Raw genomic sequence first — 21,597 nt, forward strand, 5'->3', positions numbered from 1 at the left:
CCAAAATACCTCGGGGCGCATGGAAAGTCAAAATGTTTTTAAGACACTTCTCGCTCTCTGAGAAAAACATTTCCAGGCATGGAAACACAGAATGTGAAAAGGTGAATGACAGCATTTCTAACACAAGAATACATGTTCTAATGATGGGTCCTATAATGGTGCGTGCTGTTCTACATGATAGGGTCATTTACTTTGTTCCAAAACGCTCAGGACGCATGTACAGTCAGAATGTTCCTAAGATACTTCTCTCTCGCTGAGAAAAGCGTTTTCCAGGCATGTGAAAAGGTGAATGAAAGCATCTCTACCACGAGAATACATGTTGAGGACTCCTATAATAGCGCGTGCTATTCTACATTGGAAAGACATTCATTTTGACCAAAATACCTCGGGGCGCATGGAAAGTCAAAATGTTCCTAAGACACTTCTCGCTCTCTGAGAAAAACATTTCCAGGCATGGAAACACAGAATGTGAAAAGGTGAATGACAGCATTTCTAACACAAGAATACATGTTCTAATGATGGTTCCTATAATGGTGCGTGCTCTTCTACATGATAGGGTCATTAATTTTGTTCCAAAACGCTTAGGACGCCACAAGAATACATGTTCTAATGAATACATGTTCTAATGATGATTCCTATAATGGTGCGTGCTTTGTACATGATAGGGTCATTACTCTTGTTCCAAAACGCTCAGGACGCATGGAAAGTCAAGATGCTCTCTAAGACACTTCTCTCTTTCTGAGAAAAGCTTTTTTCAGGCATGAAAACACAAAGTGTGAAAAGGTCAATAAAAGCATTTCTAAAACAAGAATACATGTTCTAATGATGGGTCCTATAATGGTGCGTGCTGTTCTACATGATAGGGTCATCTACTTTGTTCCAAAACGCTCAGGACGCATGTACAGTCAGAATGTTCCTAAGATACTTCTCTCTCGCTGAGAAAAGCGTTTTCCAGGCATGTGAAAAGGTGAATGAAAGCATCTCTACCACGAGAATACATGTTGAGGACTCCTATAATAGCCCGTGCTATTCTACATTGGAAAGACATTCATTTTGACCAAAATACCTCGGGGCGCATGGAAAGTCAAAATGTTCCTAAGACACTTCTCGCTCTCTGAGAAAAACATTTCCAGGCATGGAAACACAGAATGTGAAAAGGTGAATGACAGCATTTCTAACACAAGAATACATGTTCTAATGATGGTTCCTATAATGGTGCGTGCTCTTCTACATGATAGGGTCATTAATTTTGTTCCAAAACGCTTAGGACGCCACAAGAATACATGTTCTAATGAATACATGTTCTAATGATGATTCATATAATGGTGCGTGCTTTGTACATGATAGGGTCATTACTCTTGTTCCAAAACGCTCAGGACGCATGGAAAGTCAAGATGCTCTCTAAGACACTTCTCTCTTTCTGAGAAAAGCTTTTTTCAGGCATGAAAACACAAAGTGTGAAAAGGTCAATAAAAGCATTTCTAAAACAAGAATACATGTTCTAATGATGGGTCCTATAATGGTGCGTGCTGTTCTACATGATAGGGTCATCTACTTTGTTCCAAAACGCTCAGGACGCATGTACAGTCAGAATGTTCCTAAGATACTTCTCTCTCGCTGAGAAAAGCGTTTTCCAGGCATGTGAAAAGGTGAATGAAAGCATCTCTACCACGAGAATACATGTTGAGGACTCCTATAATAGCGCGTGCTATTCTACATTGGAAAGACATTCATTTTGACCAAAATACCTCGGGGCGCATGGAAAGTCAAAATGTTCCTAAGACACTTCTCGCTCTCTGAGAAAAACATTTCCAGGCATGGAAACACAGAATGTGAAAAGGTGAATGACAGCATTTCTAACACAAGAATACATGTTCTAATGATGGTTCCTATAATGGTGTGTGCTCTTCTACATGATAGGGTCATTAATTTTGTTCCAAAACGCTTAGGACGCCACAAGAATACATGTTCTAATGAATACATGTTCTAATGATGATTCCTATAATGGTGCGTGCTTTGTACATGATAGGGTCATTACTCTTGTTCCAAAACGCTCAGGACGCATGGAAAGTCAAGATGCTCTCTAAGACACTTCTCTCTTTCTGAGAAAAGCATTTTCCAGGCATGGAAACACAAAGTGTGAAAAGGTCAATAAAAGCATTTCTAAAACAGGAATACATGTTCTAATGATGGGTCCTATAATGGTGCGTGCTGTTCTACATGATAGGGTCATTTACTTTGTTCCAAAACGCTCAGGACGCATGTACAGTCAGAATGTTCCTAAGATACTTCTCTCTCGCTGAGAAAAGCGTTCTTCAGGCATGGAAACACAAGAGGTGAAAAGGTGAATAAAAGCATTTCTACCACAATAATCTATGTTCTAATGATGACTCCTATAATGGTGCGTGCTCTTCTACATGGGAGAGACATTCATATTGACCAATATAACTCGGGGCGCATGGAAAGTCAAAATGTTCCTAAGACACCTCTCTCTCACTGAGAAAAGCGTTCTTCAGGCATGGAACACAAGAGGTGAAAAGGTGAATAAAAACAATTCTACCACAATAATCTATGTTCTAATGATGACTCCTATAATGGTGCGTGCTCTTCTACATGGGAGAGACATTCATATTGACCAAAATAACTCGGGGCGCATGGAAAGTCAAAATGTTCCTAAGACACCTCTCTCTCACTGAGAAAAGCGTTCTTCAGGCATGGAAACACAAGAGGTGAAAAGGTGAATAAAAGCATTTCGACCACAATAATCTATGTTCTAATGATGACTCCTATAATGGTGCGTGCTCTTCTACATGGGAGAGACATTCATATTGACCAATATAACTCGGGGCGCATGGAAAGTCAAAATGTTCCTAAGATACTCTCTCTCACTGAGAAAAGCGTTCTTCAGGCATGGAAACACAAGAGGTGAAAAGGTGAATAAAAGCATTTCTACCACAATAATCTATGTTCTAATGATGACTCCTATAATGGTGCGTGCTCTTCTACATGGGAGAGACATTCATATTGACCAATATAACTCGGGGCGCATGGAAAGTCAAAATGTTCCTAAGATACTCTCTCTCACTGAGAAAAGCGTTCTTCAGGCATGGAAACACAAGAGGTGAAAAGGTGAATAAAAGCATTTCTACCACAATAATCTATGTTCTAATGATGACTCCTATAATGGTGCGTGCTCTTCTACATGGGAGAGACATTCATATTGACCAATATAACTCGGGGCGCATGGAAAGTCAAAATGTTCCTAAGACACCTCTCTCTCACTGAGAAAAGCGTTCTTCAGGCATGGAACACAAGAGGTGAAAAGGTGAATAAAAGCAATTCTACCACAATAATCTATGTTCTAATGATGACTCCTATAATGGTGCGTGCTCTTCTACATGGGAGAGACATTCATATTGACCAATATAACTCGGGGCGCATGGACAGTCAAAATGTTCCTAAGACACCTCTCTCTCACTGAGAAAAGCGTTTTTCAGGCATGGAACACAAGAGGTGAAAAGGTGAATAAAAACAATTCTACCACAATAATCTATGTTCTAATGATGACTCCTATAATGGTGCGTGCTCTTCTACATGGGAGAGACATTCATATTGACCAAAATAACTCGGGGCGCATGGAAAGTCAAAATGTTCCTAAGACACCTCTCTCTCACTGAGAAAAGCGTTCTTCAGGCATGGAAACACAAGAGGTGAAAAGGTGAATAAAAGCATTTCGACCACAATAATCTATGTTCTAATGATGACTCCTATAATGGTGCGTGCTCTTCTACATGGGAGAGACATTCATATTGACCAATATAACTCGGGGCGCATGGAAAGTCAAAATGTTCCTAAGATACTCTCTCTCACTGAGAAAAGCGTTCTTCAGGCATGGAAACACAAGAGGTGAAAAGGTGAATAAAAGCATTTCTACCACAATAATCTATGTTCTAATGATGACTCCTATAATGGTGCGTGCTCTTCTACATGGGAGAGACATTCATATTGACCAATATAACTCGGGGCGCATGGAAAGTCAAAATGTTCCTAAGATACTCTCTCTCACTGAGAAAAGCGTTCTTCAGGCATGGAAACACAAGAGGTGAAAAGGTGAATAAAAGCATTTCTACCACAATAATCTATGTTCTAATGATGACTCCTATAATGGTGCGTGCTCTTCTACATGGGAGAGACATTCATATTGACCAATATAACTCGGGGCGCATGGAAAGTCAAAATGTTCCTAAGACACCTCTCTCTCACTGAGAAAAGCGTTCTTCAGGCATGGAACACAAGAGGTGAAAAGGTGAATAAAAGCAATTCTACCACAATAATCTATGTTCTAATGATGACTCCTATAATGGTGCGTGCTCTTCTACATGGGAGAGACATTCCTATTGACCAATATAACTCGGGGCGCATGGACAGTCAAAATGTTCCTAAGACACCTCTCTCTCACTGAGAAAAGCGTTTTTCAGGCATGGAACACAAGAGGTGAAAAGGTGAATAAAAACAATTCTACCACAATAATCTATGTTCTAATGATGACTCCTATAATGGTGCGTGCTCTTCTACATGGGAGAGACATTCATATTGACCAAAATAACTCGGGGCGCATGGAAAGTCAAAATGTTCCTAAGACACCTCTCTCTCACTGAGAAAAGCGTTCTTCAGGCATGGAACACAAGAGGTGAAAAGGTGAATAAAAGCAATTCTACCACAATAATCTATGTTCTAATGATGACTCCTATAATGGTGCGTGCTCTTCTACATGGGAGAGACATTCATATTGACCAATATAACTCGGGGCGCATGGAAAGTCAAAATGTTCCTAAGATACTCTCTCTCACTGAGAAAAGCGTTCTTCAGGCATGGAAACACAAGAGGTGAAAAGGTGAATAAAAGCTTTTCTACCACAATAATCTATGTTCTAATGATGACTCCTATAATGGTGCGTGCTCTTCTACATGGGAGAGACATTCATATTGACCAAAATAACTCGGGGCGCATGGAAAGTTAAAATGTTCCTAAGACACCTCTCTCTCACTGAGAAAAGCGTTCTTCAGGCATGGAAACACAAGAGGTGAAAAGGTGAATAAAAGCATTTCTACCACAATAATCTATGTTCTAATGATGACTCCTATAATGGTGCGTGCTCTTCTACATGGGAGAGACATTTATATTGACCAATATAACTCGGGGCGCATGGAAAGTCAAAATGTTCCTAAGACACCTCTCTCTCACTGAGAAAAGCGTTCTTCAGGCATGGAACACAAGAGGTGAAAAGGTGAATAAAAGCAATTCTACCACAATAATCTATGTTCTAATGATGACTCCTATAATGGTGCGTGCTCTTCTACATGGGAGAGACATTCATATTGACCAATATAACTCGGGGCGCATGGACAGTCAAAATGTTCCTAAGACACCTCTCTCTCACTGAGAAAAGCGTTTTTCAGGCATGGAACACAAGAGGTGAAAAGGTGAATAAAAACAATTCTACCACAATAATCTATGTTCTAATGATGACTCCTATAATGGTGCGTGCTCTTCTACATGGGAGAGACATTCATATTGACCAATATAACTCGGGGCGCATGGAAAGTCAAAATGTTCCTAAGATACTCTCTCTCACTGAGAAAAGCGTTCTTCAGGCATGGAAACACAAGAGGTGAAAAGGTGAATAAAAGCATTTCGACCACAATAATCTATGTTCTAATGATGACTCCTATAATGGTGCGTGCTCTTCTACATGGGAGAGACATTCATATTGACCAATATAACTCGGGGCGCATGGAAAGTCAAAATGTTCCTAAGACACCTCTCTCTCACTGAGAAAAGCGTTCTTCAGGCATGGAACACAAGAGGTGAAAAGGTGAATAAAAGCAATTCTACCACAATAATCTATGTTCTAATGATGACTCCTATAATGGTGCGTGCTCTTCTACATGGGAGAGACATTCATATTGACCAATATAACTCGGGGCGCATGGACAGTCAAAATGTTCCTAAGACACCTCTCTCTCACTGAGAAAAGCGTTTTTCAGGCATGGAACACAAGAGGTGAAAAGGTGAATAAAAACAATTCTACCACAATAATCTATGTTCTAATGATGACTCCTATAATGGTGCGTGCTCTTCTACATGGGAGAGACATTCATATTGACCAAAATAACTCGGGGCGCATGGAAAGTCAAAATGTTCCTAAGACACCTCTCTCTCACTGAGAAAAGCGTTCTTCAGGCATGGAACACAAGAGGTGAAAAGGTGAATAAAAGCAATTCTACCACAATAATCTATGTTCTAATGATGACTCCTATAATGGTGCGTGCTCTTCTACATGGGAGAGACATTCATATTGACCAATATAACTCGGGGCGCATGGACAGTCAAAATGTTCCTAAGACACCTCTCTCTCACTGAGAAAAGCGTTTTTCAGGCATGGAACACAAGAGGTGAAAAGGTGAATAAAAACAATTCTACCACAATAATCTATGTTCTAATGATGACTCCTATAATGGTGCGTGCTCTTCTACATGGGAGAGACATTCATATTGACCAAAATAACTCGGGGCGCATGGAAAGTCAAAATGTTCCTAAGACACCTCTCTCTCACTGAGAAAAGCGTTCTTCAGGCATGGAACACAAGAGGTGAAAAGGTGAATAAAAGCAATTCTACCACAATAATCTATGTTCTAATGATGACTCCTATAATGGTGCGTGCTCTTCTACATGGGAGAGACATTCATATTGACCAATATAACTCGGGGCGCATGGACAGTCAAAATGTTCCTAAGACACCTCTCTCTCACTGAGAAAAGCGTTTTTCAGGCATGGAACACAAGAGGTGAAAAGGTGAATAAAAACAATTCTACCACAATAATCTATGTTCTAATGATGACTCCTATAATGGTGCGTGCTCTTCTACATGGGAGAGACATTCATATTGACCAATATAACTCGGGGCGCATGGAAAGTCAAAATGTTCCTAAGACACCTCTCTCTCACTGAGAAAAGCGTTCTTCAGGCATGGAAACACAAGAGGTGAAAAGGTGAATAAAAGCATTTCTACCACAATAATCTATGTTCTAATGATGACTCCTATAATGGTGCGTGCTCTTCTACATGGGAGAGACATTCATATTGACCAAAATAACTCGGGGCGCATGGAAAGTCAAAATGTTCCTAAGACACCTCTCTCTCACTGAGAAAAGCGTTCTTCAGGCATGGAAACACAAGAGGTGAAAAGGTGAATAAAAGCATTTCTACCACAATAATCTATGTTCTAATGATGACTCCTATAATGGTGCGTGCTCTTCTACATGGGAGAGACATTCATATTGACCAATATAACTCGGGGCGCATGGAAAGTCAAAATGTTCCTAAGATACTCTCTCTCACTGAGAAAAGCGTTCTTCAGGCATGGAAACACAAGAGGTGAAAAGGTGAATAAAAGCTTTTCTACCACAATAATCTATGTTCTAATGATGACTCCTATAATGGTGCGTGCTCTTCTACATGGGAGAGACATTCATATTGACCAAAATAACTCGGGGCGCATGGAAAGTTAAAATGTTCCTAAGACACCTCTCTCTCACTGAGAAAAGCGTTCTTCAGGCATTGAACACAAGAGGTGAAAAGGTGAATAAAAGCAATTCTACCACAATAATCTATGTTCTAATGATGACTCCTATAATGGTGCGTGCTCTTCTACATGGGAGAGACATTCATATTGACCAAAATAACTCGGGGCGCATGGAAAGTTAAAATGTTCCTAAGACACCTCTCTCTCACTGAGAAAAGCGTTCTTCAGGCATGGAAACACAAGAGGTGAAAAGGTGAATAAAAGCATTTCTACCACAATAATCTATGTTCTAATGATGACTCCTATAATGGTGCGTGCTCTTCTACATGGGAGAGACATTCATATTGACCAAAATAACTCGGGGCGCATGGAAAGTCAAAATGTTCCTAAGACACCTCTCTCTCACTGAGAAAAGCGTTCTTCAGGCATGGAACACAAGAGGTGAAAAGGTGAATAAAAGCATTTCTACCACAATAATCTATGTTCTAATGATGACTCCTATAATGGTGCGTGCTCTTCTACATGGGAGAGACATTCATATTGACCAATATAACTCGGGGCGCATGGAAAGTCAAAATGTTCCTAAGATACTCTCTCTCACTGAGAAAAGCGTTCTTCAGGCATGGAAACACAAGAGGTGAAAAGGTGAATAAAAGCATTTCTACCACAATAATCTATGTTCTAATGATGACTCCTATAATGGTGCGTGCTCTTCTACATGGGAGAGACATTCATATTGACACATATAACTCGGGGCGCATGGAAAGTCAAAATGTTCCTAAGACACCTCTCTCTCACTGAGAAAAGCGTTCTTCAGGCATGGAACACAAGAGGTGAAAAGGTGAATAAAAGCAATTCTACCACAATAATCTATGTTCTAATGATGACTCCTATAATGGTGCGTGCTCTTCTACATGGGAGAGACATTCATATTGACCAATATAACTCGGGGCGCATGGACAGTCAAAATGTTCCTAAGACACCTCTCTCTCACTGAGAAAAGCGTTTTTCAGGCATGGAACACAAGAGGTGAAAAGGTGAATAAAAACAATTCTACCACAATAATCTATGTTCTAATGATGACTCCTATAATGGTGCGTGCTCTTCTACATGGGAGAGACATTCATATTGACCAATATAACTCGGGGCGCATGGAAAGTCAAAATGTTCCTAAGACACCTCTCTCTCACTGAGAAAAGCGTTCTTCAGGCATGGAAACACAAGAGGTGAAAAGGTGAATAAAAGCATTTCTACCACAATAATCTATGTTCTAATGATGACTCCTATAATGGTGCGTGCTCTTCTACATGGGAGAGACATTCATATTGACCAAAATAACTCGGGGCGCATGGAAAGTCAAAATGTTCCTAAGACACCTCTCTCTCACTGAGAAAAGCGTTCTTCAGGCATGGAAACACAAGAGGTGAAAAGGTGAATAAAAGCATTTCTACCACAATAATCTATGTTCTAATGATGACTCCTATAATGGTGCGTGCTCTTCTACATGGGAGAGACATTCATATTGACCAAAATAACTCGGGGCGCATGGAAAGTCAAAATGTTCCTAAGACACCTCTCTCTCACTGAGAAAAGCGTTCTTCAGGCATGGAAACACAAGAGGTGAAAAGGTGAATAAAAGCATTTCTACCACAATAATCTATGTTCTAATGATGACTCCTATAATGGTGCGTGCTCTTCTACATGGGAGAGACATTCATATTGACCAAAATAACTCGGGGCGCATGGAAAGTCAAAATGTTCCTAAGACACCTCTCTCTCACTGAGAAAAGCGTTCTTCAGGCATGGAACACAAGAGGTGAAAAGGTGAATAAAAGCATTTCTACCACAATAATCTATGTTCTAATGATGACTCCTATAATGGTGCGTGCTCTTCTACATGGGAGAGACATTCATATTGACCAAAATAACTCGGGGCGCATGGAAAGTTAAAATGTTCCTAAGACACCTCTCTCTCACTGAGAAAAGCGTTCTTCAGGCATGGAAACACAAGAGGTGAAAAGGTGAATAAAAGCATTTCTACCACAATAATCTATGTTCTAATGATGACTCCTATAATGGTGCGTGCTCTTCTACATGGGAGAGACATTCATATTGACCAAAATAACTCGGGGCGCATGGAAAGTCAAAATGTTCCTAAGACACCTCTCTCTCACTGAGAAAAGCGTTCTTCAGGCATGGAACACAAGAGGTGAAAAGGTGAATAAAAGCATTTCTACCACAATAATCTATGTTCTAATGATGACTCCTATAATGGTGCGTGCTCTTCTACATGGGAGAGACATTCATATTGACCAAAATAACTCGGGGCGCATGGAAAGTTAAAATGTTCCTAAGACACCTCTCTCTCACTGAGAAAAGCGTTCTTCAGGCATGGAAACACAAGAGGTGAAAAGGTGAATAAAAGCATTTCTACCACAATAATCTATGTTCTAATGATGACTCCTATAATGGTGCGTGCTCTTCTACATGGGAGAGACATTCATATTGACCAATATAACTCGGGGCGCATGGAAAGTCAAAATGTTCCTAAGATACTCTCTCTCACTGAGAAAAGCGTTCTTCAGGCATGGAAACACAAGAGGTGAAAAGGTGAATAAAAGCATTTCTACCACAATAATCTATGTTCTAATGATGACTCCTATAATGGTGCGTGCTCTTCTACATGGGAGAGACATTCATATTGACACATATAACTCGGGGCGCATGGAAAGTCAAAATGTTCCTAAGACACCTCTCTCTCACTGAGAAAAGCGTTCTTCAGGCATGGAACACAAGAGGTGAAAAGGTGAATAAAAGCAATTCTACCACAATAATCTATGTTCTAATGATGACTCCTATAATGGTGCGTGCTCTTCTACATGGGAGAGACATTCATATTGACCAATATAACTCGGGGCGCATGGACAGTCAAAATGTTCCTAAGACACCTCTCTCTCACTGAGAAAAGCGTTCTTCAGGCATGGAAACACAAGAGGTGAAAAGGTGAATAAAAGCATTTCTACCACAATAATCTATGTTCTAATGATGACTCCTATAATGGTGCGTGCTCTTCTACATGGGAGAGACATTCATATTGACCAATATAACTCGGGGCGCATGGAAAGTCAAAATGTTCCTAAGATACTCTCTCTCACTGAGAAAAGCGTTCTTCAGGCATGGAAACACAAGAGGTGAAAAGGTGAATAAAAGCAATTCTACCACAATAATCTATGTTCTAATGATGACTCCTATAATGGTGCGTGCTCTTCTACATGGGAGAGACATTCATATTGACCAATATAACTCGGGGCGCATGGACAGTCAAAATGTTCCTAAGACACCTCTCTCTCACTGAGAAAAGCGTTTTTCAGGCATGGAACACAAGAGGTGAAAAGGTGAATAAAAACAATTCTACCACAATAATCTATGTTCTAATGATGACTCCTATAATGGTGCGTGCTCTTCTACATGGGAGAGACATTCATATTGACCAATATAACTCGGGGCGCATGGAAAGTCAAAATGTTCCTAAGACACCTCTCTCTCACTGAGAAAAGCGTTCTTCAGGCATGGAAACACAAGAGGTGAAAAGGTGAATAAAAGCATTTCTACCACAATAATCTATGTTCTAATGATGACTCCTATAATGGTGCGTGCTCTTCTACATGGGAGAGACATTCATATTGACCAAAATAACTCGGGGCGCATGGAAAGTCAAAATGTTCCTAAGACACCTCTCTCTCACTGAGAAAAGCGTTCTTCAGGCATGGAAACACAAGAGGTGAAAAGGTGAATAAAAGCATTTCTACCACAATAATCTATGTTCTAATGATGACTCCTATAATGGTGCGTGCTCTTCTACATGGGAGAGACATTCATATTGACCAAAATAACTCGGGGCGCATGGAAAGTCAAAATGTTCCTAAGACACCTCTCTCTCACTGAGAAAAGCGTTCTTCAGGCATGGAAACACAAGAGGTGAAAAGGTGAATAAAAGCATTTCTACCACAATAATCTATGTTCTAATGATGACTCCTATAATGGTGCGTGCTCTTCTACATGGGAGAGACATTCATATTGACCAATATAACTCGGGGCGCATGGAAAGTCAAAATGTTCCTAAGATACTCTCTCTCACTGAGAAAAGCGTTCTTCAGGCATGGAAACACAAGAGGTGAAAAGGTGAATAAAAGCATTTCTACCACAATAATCTATGTTCTAATGATGACTCCTATAATGGTGCGTGCTCTTCTACATGGGAGACACATTCATATTGACCAATATAACTCGGGGCGCATGGAAAGTCAAAATGTTCCTAAGATACTCTCTCTCACTGAGAAAAGCGTTCTTCAGGCATGGAAACACAAGAGGTGAAAAGGTGAATAAAAGCAATTCTACCACAATAATCTATGTTCTAATGATGACTCCTATAATGGTGCGTGCTCTTCTACATGGGAGAGACATTCATATTGACCAAAATAACTCGGGGCGCATGGAAAGTTAAAATGTTCCTAAGACACCTCTCTCTCACTGAGAAAAGCGTTCTTCAGGCATGGAAACACAAGAGGTGAAAAGGTGAATAAAAGCATTTCTACCACAATAATCTATGTTCTAATGATGACTCCTATAATGGTGCGTGCTCTTCTACATGGGAGAGACATTCATATTGACCAATATAACTCGGGGCGCATGGAAAGTCAAAATGTTCCTAAGACACCTCTCTCTCACTGAGAAAAGCGTTCTTCAGGCATGGAACACAAGAGGTGAAAAGGTGAATAAAAGCAATTCTACCACAATAATCTATGTTCTAATGATGACTCCTATAATGGTGCGTGCTCTTCTACATGGGAGAGACATTCATATTGACCAATATAACTCGGGGCGCATGGACAGTCAAAATGTTCCTAAGACACCTCTCTCTCACTGAGAAAAGCGTTTTTCAGGCATGGAACACAAGAGGTGAAAAGGTGAATAAAAACAATTCTACCACAATAATCTATGTTCTAATGATGACTCCTATAATGGTGCGTGCTCTTCTACATGGGAGAGACATTCATATTGACCAATATAACTCGGGGCGCATGGAAAGTCAAAATGTTCCTAAGACACCTCTCTCTCACTGAGAAAAGCGTTCTTCAGGCATGGAAACACAAGAGGTGAAAAGGTGAATAAAAGCATTTCTACCACAATAATCTATGTTCTAATGATGACTCCTATAATGGTGCGTGCTCTTCTACATGGGAGAGACATTCATATTGACCCATATAACTCGGGGCGCATGGAAAGTCAAAATGTTCCTAAGACACCTCTCTCTCACTGAGAAAAGCGTTCTTCAGGCATGGAACACAAGAGGTGAAAAGGTGAATAAAAGCAATTCTACCACAATAATCTATGTTCTAATGATGACTCCTATAATGGTGCGTGCTCTTCTACATGGGAGAGACATTCATATTGACCAATATAACTCGGGGCGCATGGACAGTCAAAATGTTCCTAAGACACCTCTCTCTCACTGAGAAAAGCGTTTTTCAGGCATGGAACACAAGAGGTGAAAAGGTGAATAAAAACAATTCTACCACAATAATCTATGTTCTAATGATGACTCCTATAATGGTGCGTGCTCTTCTACATGGGAGAGACATTCATATTGACCAATATAACTCGGGGCGCATGGACAGTCAAAATGTTCCTAAGACACCTCTCTCTCACTGAGAGTAGGGCCCTGGCGTACACCCGGCAAAGCTTTGCATTGGGGACGAGGGATGTGCTGGGTGTACGGTGTACGTTCCTCCGCCAATTTCCGCAGGAGGGTTCTAAAAATAAGCGGGTGGGCTCAAAACGTCCGGCCCGGCCTCCTGGACGCGAGGGCGTCTTCCGCCCGCCGGTCAGGCCAAGGGGCGGGGCATGAAAATTCTGAACGCGCTCTCTCGCTTAACATGGGAGTTAGAATACTAGGGTTTCTTGAAACTAGGGTTTCGTGCAGTACCTTTTTCTTCCACGGGATGGCACAATGAATGGACGCCATTTGCGGATGTACACAAAGTACACCCGACTGTGAGGCGTACAAGTGTACATCCAACACACTCCACCCAACGCAAACTCAAACATGCCTGGGCATGCCTTTCAATGGGAATCGTTCTCGGCTGTACACCATGTACACCATGCATACTTTTCATTGGGAAAGCAGCATTTTTGACCATGTGTCCTCCCAGAACGGCGCTTTGGGGTGTGGCCTCGTCGGCTGTACGCCGTATACAGCGCACATTCTTTTCAATGGGAAAATTGCGTTTTTGACCATGTGACCTTCCAGAACGCCGTTTTGTGGCGTGGCCTTGCCGGGTGTACACCATGTACAGCACACATACTTTTCAATGGGAAAACAGCGTTTTTGACCATGTGACCTTTCAGAACGCCGTTTTGGGGCGTGGCCTTTCCGGCTGTACACCATGTACAGCACACATACTTTTCAATGTAATAACAGCGTTTTTGACCATGTGACCTTCCAGAACACCATTTTTGGGCATGGCCTCGCTGGCTGTACACTGTGTACAGCGCGCATACTTTTCAATGGGAAAATGGCGTTTTTGACCACGTGACCTTTCTGAGCGCCGTTTTGGGGCGTGGCCTCGCCAGCTGTACACGGAATACAGCGCGCATACTTTTCAATGGGAAAAGAGCGTTTTTGACCACATGACCTTTTAGAACGCCGTTTTGGGGCGTGGCCTCGCCAGCTGTACACAGTGTACAGCGCGCATAATTTTTAATGGGAAAAATGCGTTTTTGATGACCATGTGACCCTTGAGAACGCCGTTTTTGGGCGTGGGCTCTCATAATCCGCAAATGGCGCCCCCCGCAGGTGCCCGATGCCTCCCGCTGGTCATCCAGAGCACCAAGTGCATTAAAAATTGTACGTCTCCGATCGGGCTCATATCGGGACACGGTGGTGGTTTGCCTGTGGCTGAATGGCGTGCGGGGGTTTCGGACCAATCAGAACGCTTCATTTTCAATATGCTCCGATCGGCTCGAAACTCAGTGGGGATGTAGAGGGGACTACCTCGAACACAGCCATGTGGTCGGTGAAGGCTGTCCTCGTGGTATTTACATGGTACCAGAAGGTTCTCTTAGTCCCCCAAAGAGCAACCTTCTATCTCTTTCCACTTTGGAGAAACAGCAGTGTACACCCGGCATATGTTGGTGTACACCGCGCATGTTAAACTATGCGCGCTGTACACCAATATGTGCGGGGTGTACACCACTGTTTCTCCTCAAGGATTTGAGATAGAAGGCTGTCCTTTTGGTTTTTACATGGTACCAGAAGGTTCTCTTAGTCCCCCAAAGGGCAACCTTTTATCTCTTTCCACTTTGGAGAAACAGCAGTGTACACCCGGCATATGTTGGTGTACACCGCACATGTTAAACTATGCGCGCTGTACACCAATATGTGCGGGGTGTACACCACTGTTTCTCCTCAAGGATTTGAGATAGAAGGCTGTCCTTGTGGTATTTACATGGTACCAGAAGGTTCTCTTAGTCCCCCAAAGGCCAACCTTCTATCTCTTTCCACTTTGGAGAAACAGCAGTGTACACCCGGCATATGTTGGTGTACACCGCGCATGTTAAACTATGCGCGCTGTACACCAACATTTGTGGGGTGTACACTGCTTTTTCTCCTCAAGGATTTGAGATAGGAGGGTGTCATTTTAGTACTTACAGGGTACTATAGTCTTCTCTTAGTCCCCCAAAGGGCAACATTCTATCTCTTTCCACTTTGGAGAAACAGCAGTGTACACCCGGCATATGTTGGTGTACACCGCGCATGTTAAACTATGCGCGCTGTACAACAATATGTGCGGGGTGTACACCACTGTTTAACCTCAAGGATTTGAGATAGAAGGCTGTCCTTTTGGTATTTACATGGTACCAGAAGGTTCTCTTAGTCCCCCAAAGGGCAACCTTTTATCTCTTTCCACTTTGGAGAAACAGCAGTGTACACCCGGCATATGTTGGTGTACACCGCACATGTTAAACTATGCGCGCTGTACACCAATATGTGCGGGGTGTACACCACTGTTTCTCCTCAAGGATTTGAGATAGAAGGCTGTCCTTGTGGTATTTACATGGTACCAGAAGGTTCTCTTAGTCCCCCAAAGGCCAACCTTCTATCTCTTTCCACTTTGGAGAAACAGCAGTGTACACCCGGCATATGTTGGTGTACACCGCGCATGTTAAACTATGCGCGCTGTACACCAACATTTATGGGGTGTACACTGCTTTTTCTCCTCAAGGATTTGAGATAGGAGGGTGTCATTTTAGTACTTACAGGGTACTATAGTCTTCTCTTAGTCCCCCAAAGGGCAACATTCTATCTCTTTCCACTTTGGAGACACAGCCGTGTACACCCGGCATATATAGATGTACACCGCACATGTTAAACTATGCACGGTGTACACCAACATATGCCGGGTGTACACTGCTGTTTCTCCTCAATGATTTGAGACAGGAGGCTGTTTTTGGTGTATTTACATGGTATCATAGGGTACTCTTAGTCCACCAAAGGGCAACCTTCTGTCTCCTTCCACTTTGGAGAAACAGCAGTGTCCAATCGTGTACACCTCGCATGTGTGAGTGTAAAAGTGTAAAAGAAAAAAAAAGGAGTTCCGACCTGCCTGAAAATTAACACGCTAAGAGTAGCCCTGGTGAGATGTGCATACTGGTATATCAGCCTTTTTGCCCCTGCTAATCCAGATAAATGACCGTGTGAATGGGAGCAAGGTCCCTATTCAAACATATGCGGGGTGTACACTTGACATTTTTAAACAAAGGTCACGGGGCTTCGCGGACCTTTGAAAGTGCAGTACAGAAACAATAGTTTGGTATGTTACACGTACTGCTCCCCCATTACAGAATGTGCAGAGTTTTCGTCTCTGCCACTTTCAGTGGGTCAATGGTCAGGGAGTTAGGGAAAAAACGTACAACCGGACACACCTGTACATGGCCGGTGTACACATGTATTTGGGCTTGGTTGAGGGTGTTCCGAAAGGTCAAGTGGCCTGAAAATCGGGTGCCTAACTTGTCAGTCAGTGCCGTTCGAGGCTGTAAAGAGCTATTTCACCAAACCCACCTGCAAACCCCCCATGCACCAACAGGCCTCACTTGGAGCCTAGCTAGAGTAATTAAGGTGGTGTACAGTGCTCTTTCTCCTAATCGCTTTGGGCTAGGATGCCATACTTTAAGTATGTTCAATTCAACATAGGAGAGTCTCAAACTTTTTCATATGAGCCTTCTAGGTCCCTCCACTGTGGCCAAAATGACCTGTTAATGTCCCTATGTTAACCTATGCTGGGTATACACAGAACCTATGCGGGGTGTGCACAGCAGTGTGTCCTCAACAATATAAGCTAGGAGGCTGTCCTTTCAGTATGTTTATGTCAACGTAGGATACTGTTCGTGTCTCGAACGCCAGCATTCTAGCTGCCTCCACTTTGGAACAGTCAACCTCCCATGTTAACGTATGCCGCGTGTACATGAACATATGTGAGGTGTACACACATATTTGTAACGTTTTAAGGGTGTTCCCAAAGTACTAGACGCGTCAAAATCGGATCACTCACTCATGAGTCGATGCCATTCCAGGCTGTGAAAAAAAAGTCAGTTATCTCCCCTAGGAAAAAAAACATCCTCACATCCTTCTGTCAAACAGGACATTGTTAGACTCATAGACTACGAGACCATCCTGTCCAATGAGTTGATTGTTTTGATCAAAAATAAATAAATACTGTATATTGGAAGCTGAGGCTGAAATATGTTGTTCCTTGGCCCACCAAGAGCAATCTAAGCTTTGATTCATATCTGTGTGATGTTTGTAGGCTGTACAGTAGGCCCTACAGTAAAGGTGTACAGCGTGCATATGTTTATATCACAGCACTATACTCCCTTCTATTGAAATTATTTGAAGAGCTACGAGCCTGATATATTAGTATATTGAAGTCACCTTATGTCCCTCTAAAACCACCGAGTTTCAGCCTTCTAGCTTCCACCGCTTTAGACTGACCAGCCGTGTACACCTCACATTCCAGTGTACATCCCACAAAAGGTTAACCTGCGGGTGTACACTGCTGTTTCTCGCCAACGATTTGGGATAGGAGGCTGTCCTTTTAATATTTACACGGTACTATACTGTACTATTTGTCCCCAAAAGAGCAACCTTCTATCTCTTTCCACTTGGGAGAGACCGCAGTGTACACCCGGCATATGTTGGTGTACACCGCGCATATTAAACTATAAAGAGCAGAGACAAAAACTCTGCACATTCTGCAATGGGGTTACAGCATGAGTATCCAGACAGATAATTGTGTTTGTGCTCTGCTTTCATAGGTCCCCGAGGGCCTGTGACCTGTGTTACAACTCTAGAAAGGCTTCATTTGAGGCCTACTCCCATATCCGTACTTTAGGGGTTAGTTAGCTGAACTCTCTCATAACAGTCTTCAAGAGCATTGCCTTATGTGCCAGTGTATGGATTATTAGGTCTCTAGTCCTTTGGTAACACCTTCAAAGGGTGAAAAATTGGGTGTACAACTGCCATACAAATGAATGCATTCTTACACAAAGTGTCTTCCCGTGACACTACTAAACAGAGCAGAGACAAAAACTCTGCACATTCTGCAATGGGGTTATAGTATGAGTATCCAGACAGATAATTGTGTCTGTACTCTGCTTTTATAGGTCCCTGAGGGCCTGTGACCTGTGTTACAACTCTAGAAAGGCTTAATTTGAGGCCTACTCCCACATATACCAAGGGATACACTGCTGTTTCTCCAAAGTAGAAAGAGATAGAAGGTTGCCCTTTGGGGGACTAAGAGAAACTTCTGGCACCATGTAAATACCACAAGGAGAGCCTTCTATCTCAAATCCTTGAGGAGAAACAGTGGTGTACACCCCGCACATACTGTATTGGTGTACAGCGCGCATAGTTTAACATGTGCGGTGTACACCAACATATGCCGGGTGTACACTGCTGTTTCTCCAAAGTGGAAAGAGATAGAAGGTTGCCCTTTGGGGGACTAAGAGAAGACTATAGTACCCTGTAAGTACTAAAATGACACCCTCCTATCTCAAATCCTTGAGGAGAAAAAGCAGTGTACACCCCACATATGTTGGTGTACAGCGCGCATAGTTTAACATGCGCGGTGTACACCAACATATGCCGGGTGTACACTGCTGTTTCTCCAAAGTGGAAAGAGATAGAAGGTTGCCCTTTGGGGGACTAAGAGAACCTTCTGGTACCATGTAAATACCAAAAGGACAGCCTTCTATCTCAAATCCTTGAGGAGAAACAGTGGTGTACACCCCGCACATATTGGTGTACAGTGCGCATAGTTTAACATGCGCGGTGTACAACAACATATGCCGGGTGTACACTGCTGTTTCTCCAAAGTGGTGGGGGCTAGGAGGCTGTAAAGCGGGGGTCCTCAAGTACCAAAGGGTGGGATGAACATACTCTGAGATCAGCCTCCTACCCCTAGCCACTTTGGAGATATTGACCTGAGACTGGCGTGTACAGCCGCAATAGGTTGGTGTACAGCCGCAATAGGTTTGCATGGTGAGTGTCCAGGCCAATATCTCCAAAGTGGCTGGGGGTAGGAGGCTCATAATGTAACCTCAGCATCCTCTTACCATAAGGGACAAGCCCTCCGAATACCGTAAGGATTGGAGAAAGTAGAATTTTACCCTCTTGGCTGCTGGAAGTCAATTTTGAGTTTTTGAGATTTTGGTCAAAAATTCAAATTGCTCGGATTGCCTCGAAACACAGCACACTTAAAGAGTACCATGGAGGTATGAACATACTGCCATATCAGCCTCCTAGCCCCTGTCACTTTGGAGATATTGACCCGTACACTCACCATGCAAACCTATTGCGGCTGTACACCGCCCTATGGCAGCTGTACACGCCTGTCTCAGGTCAATATCTCCAAAGTGGCTGGGGGTAGGAGGCTGATCTCAGAGTATGTTCATGCCACTCCTTGGTACTTGAAGACCCCCGCTGTACAGCCTCCTAGCCCCCACCGTTTTGGAGAAATGTGGCGTGTACAGCCGCCATTGCTTTTGTACACAAACCTATGGCGGCGGTACACGCCACATTTCTCCAAAGTGGTGGGGGCTAGGAGGCTATGAAGCGGGGGTCCTCAAGTACCAAAAGGTGGGATGAACATACTCTGAGATCAGCCTCCTACCTTTAGCCACTTTGGAGATATTGACCTGAGACAGGCGTGTACAGCCGCAATAGGTCGGTGTACAGCCGCAATAGGTTTGCATGGTGAGTGTCCAGGCCAATATCTCCAAAGTGGCTGGGGGTAGGAGGCTCATAATGTAACCTCAGCATCCTCTTACCATAAGGGACAAGGCCTCCGAATACCGTAAGGATTGGAGAAAGTTGAATTTTACCCTCTTGGCTGCTGGAAGTCAATTTTGAGATTTTGAGATTTTGGTCAAAAATTCAAATTGCTCGGATTGCCTCGAAACACAGCACACTTAAAGAGTACCATGGAGGTATGAACATACTGCCATAATAGCCTCCTAGGCCCTGTCACTTTGGAGATATTGACCCGTACACTCACCATGCAAACCTATTGCGGCTGTACACCGCCCTATGGCGGCTGTACACGCCTGTCTCAGGTCAATATCTCCAAAGTGGCTAAAGGGAGGAGGCTGATCTCAGAGTATGTTCATGCCACTCTTTGGTACTTGAGGACCCCCGCTTTATAGCCTCCTAGCCCCCACCGTTTTGGAGAAATGTGGCGTGTACAGCCGCCATTGCTTTTGTACACAAACCTATGGCGGCGGTACACGCCACATTTCTCAAAAGTGGTGGGGGCTAGGAGGCTATAAAGCGGGGGTCCACAAGTACCAAAGAGTGCGATGAACATACTCTGAGATCAGCCTCCTAGCCCTAGCCACTTTGGAGATATTGACCTGAGACAGGCGTGTACAGCCGCAATAGGTCGGTGTACAGCCGCAATAGGTTTGCATGGTGAGTGTCCAGGCCAATATCTCCAAAGTGGCTGGGGGTAGGAGGCTCATAATGTAACCTCAGCATCCTCTTACCATAAGGGACAAGGCCTCCGAATACCGTAAGGATTGGAGAAAGTTGAATTTTACCCTCTTGGCTGCTGGAAGTCATTTTTGAGATTTTGAGATTTTGGTCAAAAATTCAAATTGCTCGAGTGCCTCGAAACACAGCACACTTAAAGAGTACCATGGAGGTATGAACATACTGCCATATCAGCCTCCTAGCCCCTGTCACTTTGGAGATATTGACCCGTACACTCACCATGCAAACCTATTGCGGCTGTACACCGCCCTATGGCGGCTGTACACGCCTGTCTCAGGTCAATATCTCCAAAGTGGCTGGGGGTAGGAGGCTGATCTCAGAGTATGTTCATGCCACTCCTTGGTACTTGAAGACCCCCGCTGTACAGCCTCCTAGCCCCCACCGTTTTGGAGAAATGTGGCGTGTACAGCCGCCATTGCTTTTGTACACAAACCTATAGCGGCGGTACACGCCACATTTCTCCAAAGTGGTGGGGGCTAGGAGGCTATAAAGCGGGGGTCCTCAAGTACTAAAGGCTGGGATGAACATACTCTGAGATCAGCCTCCTACTCCCAACCGATCGTGAGAAACGGCCGCGTACAGCCCCCACATGTCAGTGTACACGGGTCAATATCTCCAAAGATTCTTGGTCTAGGAGGCTGATATGGCAGTATGTTCATGTCTCCATGGTGTACTGTTACTGTGCATAGGTTTCGAGCCAATCCGAGCAATTTTAATTTTAACATGTAAACCTATGGCGGTTGTACACCGACCTATGGCGGCTATACACGCCTGTTTCTCCAAACTGGTGCATGATAGGAGGCTATCGCTCTTTGGTGTTAAAGTACCAAGTGTTGACACTAACATACTGGAATATCAGCCTCCTAGCTCTCCGTTAAGTGTGGAAATAAAGGAATGTACAGCC

This window comes from Borostomias antarcticus (genome assembly GCF_949987555.1).
Source record: "Borostomias antarcticus genome assembly, chromosome: 1".
Taxonomy (NCBI): domain Eukaryota; kingdom Metazoa; phylum Chordata; class Actinopteri; order Stomiiformes; family Stomiidae; genus Borostomias; species Borostomias antarcticus.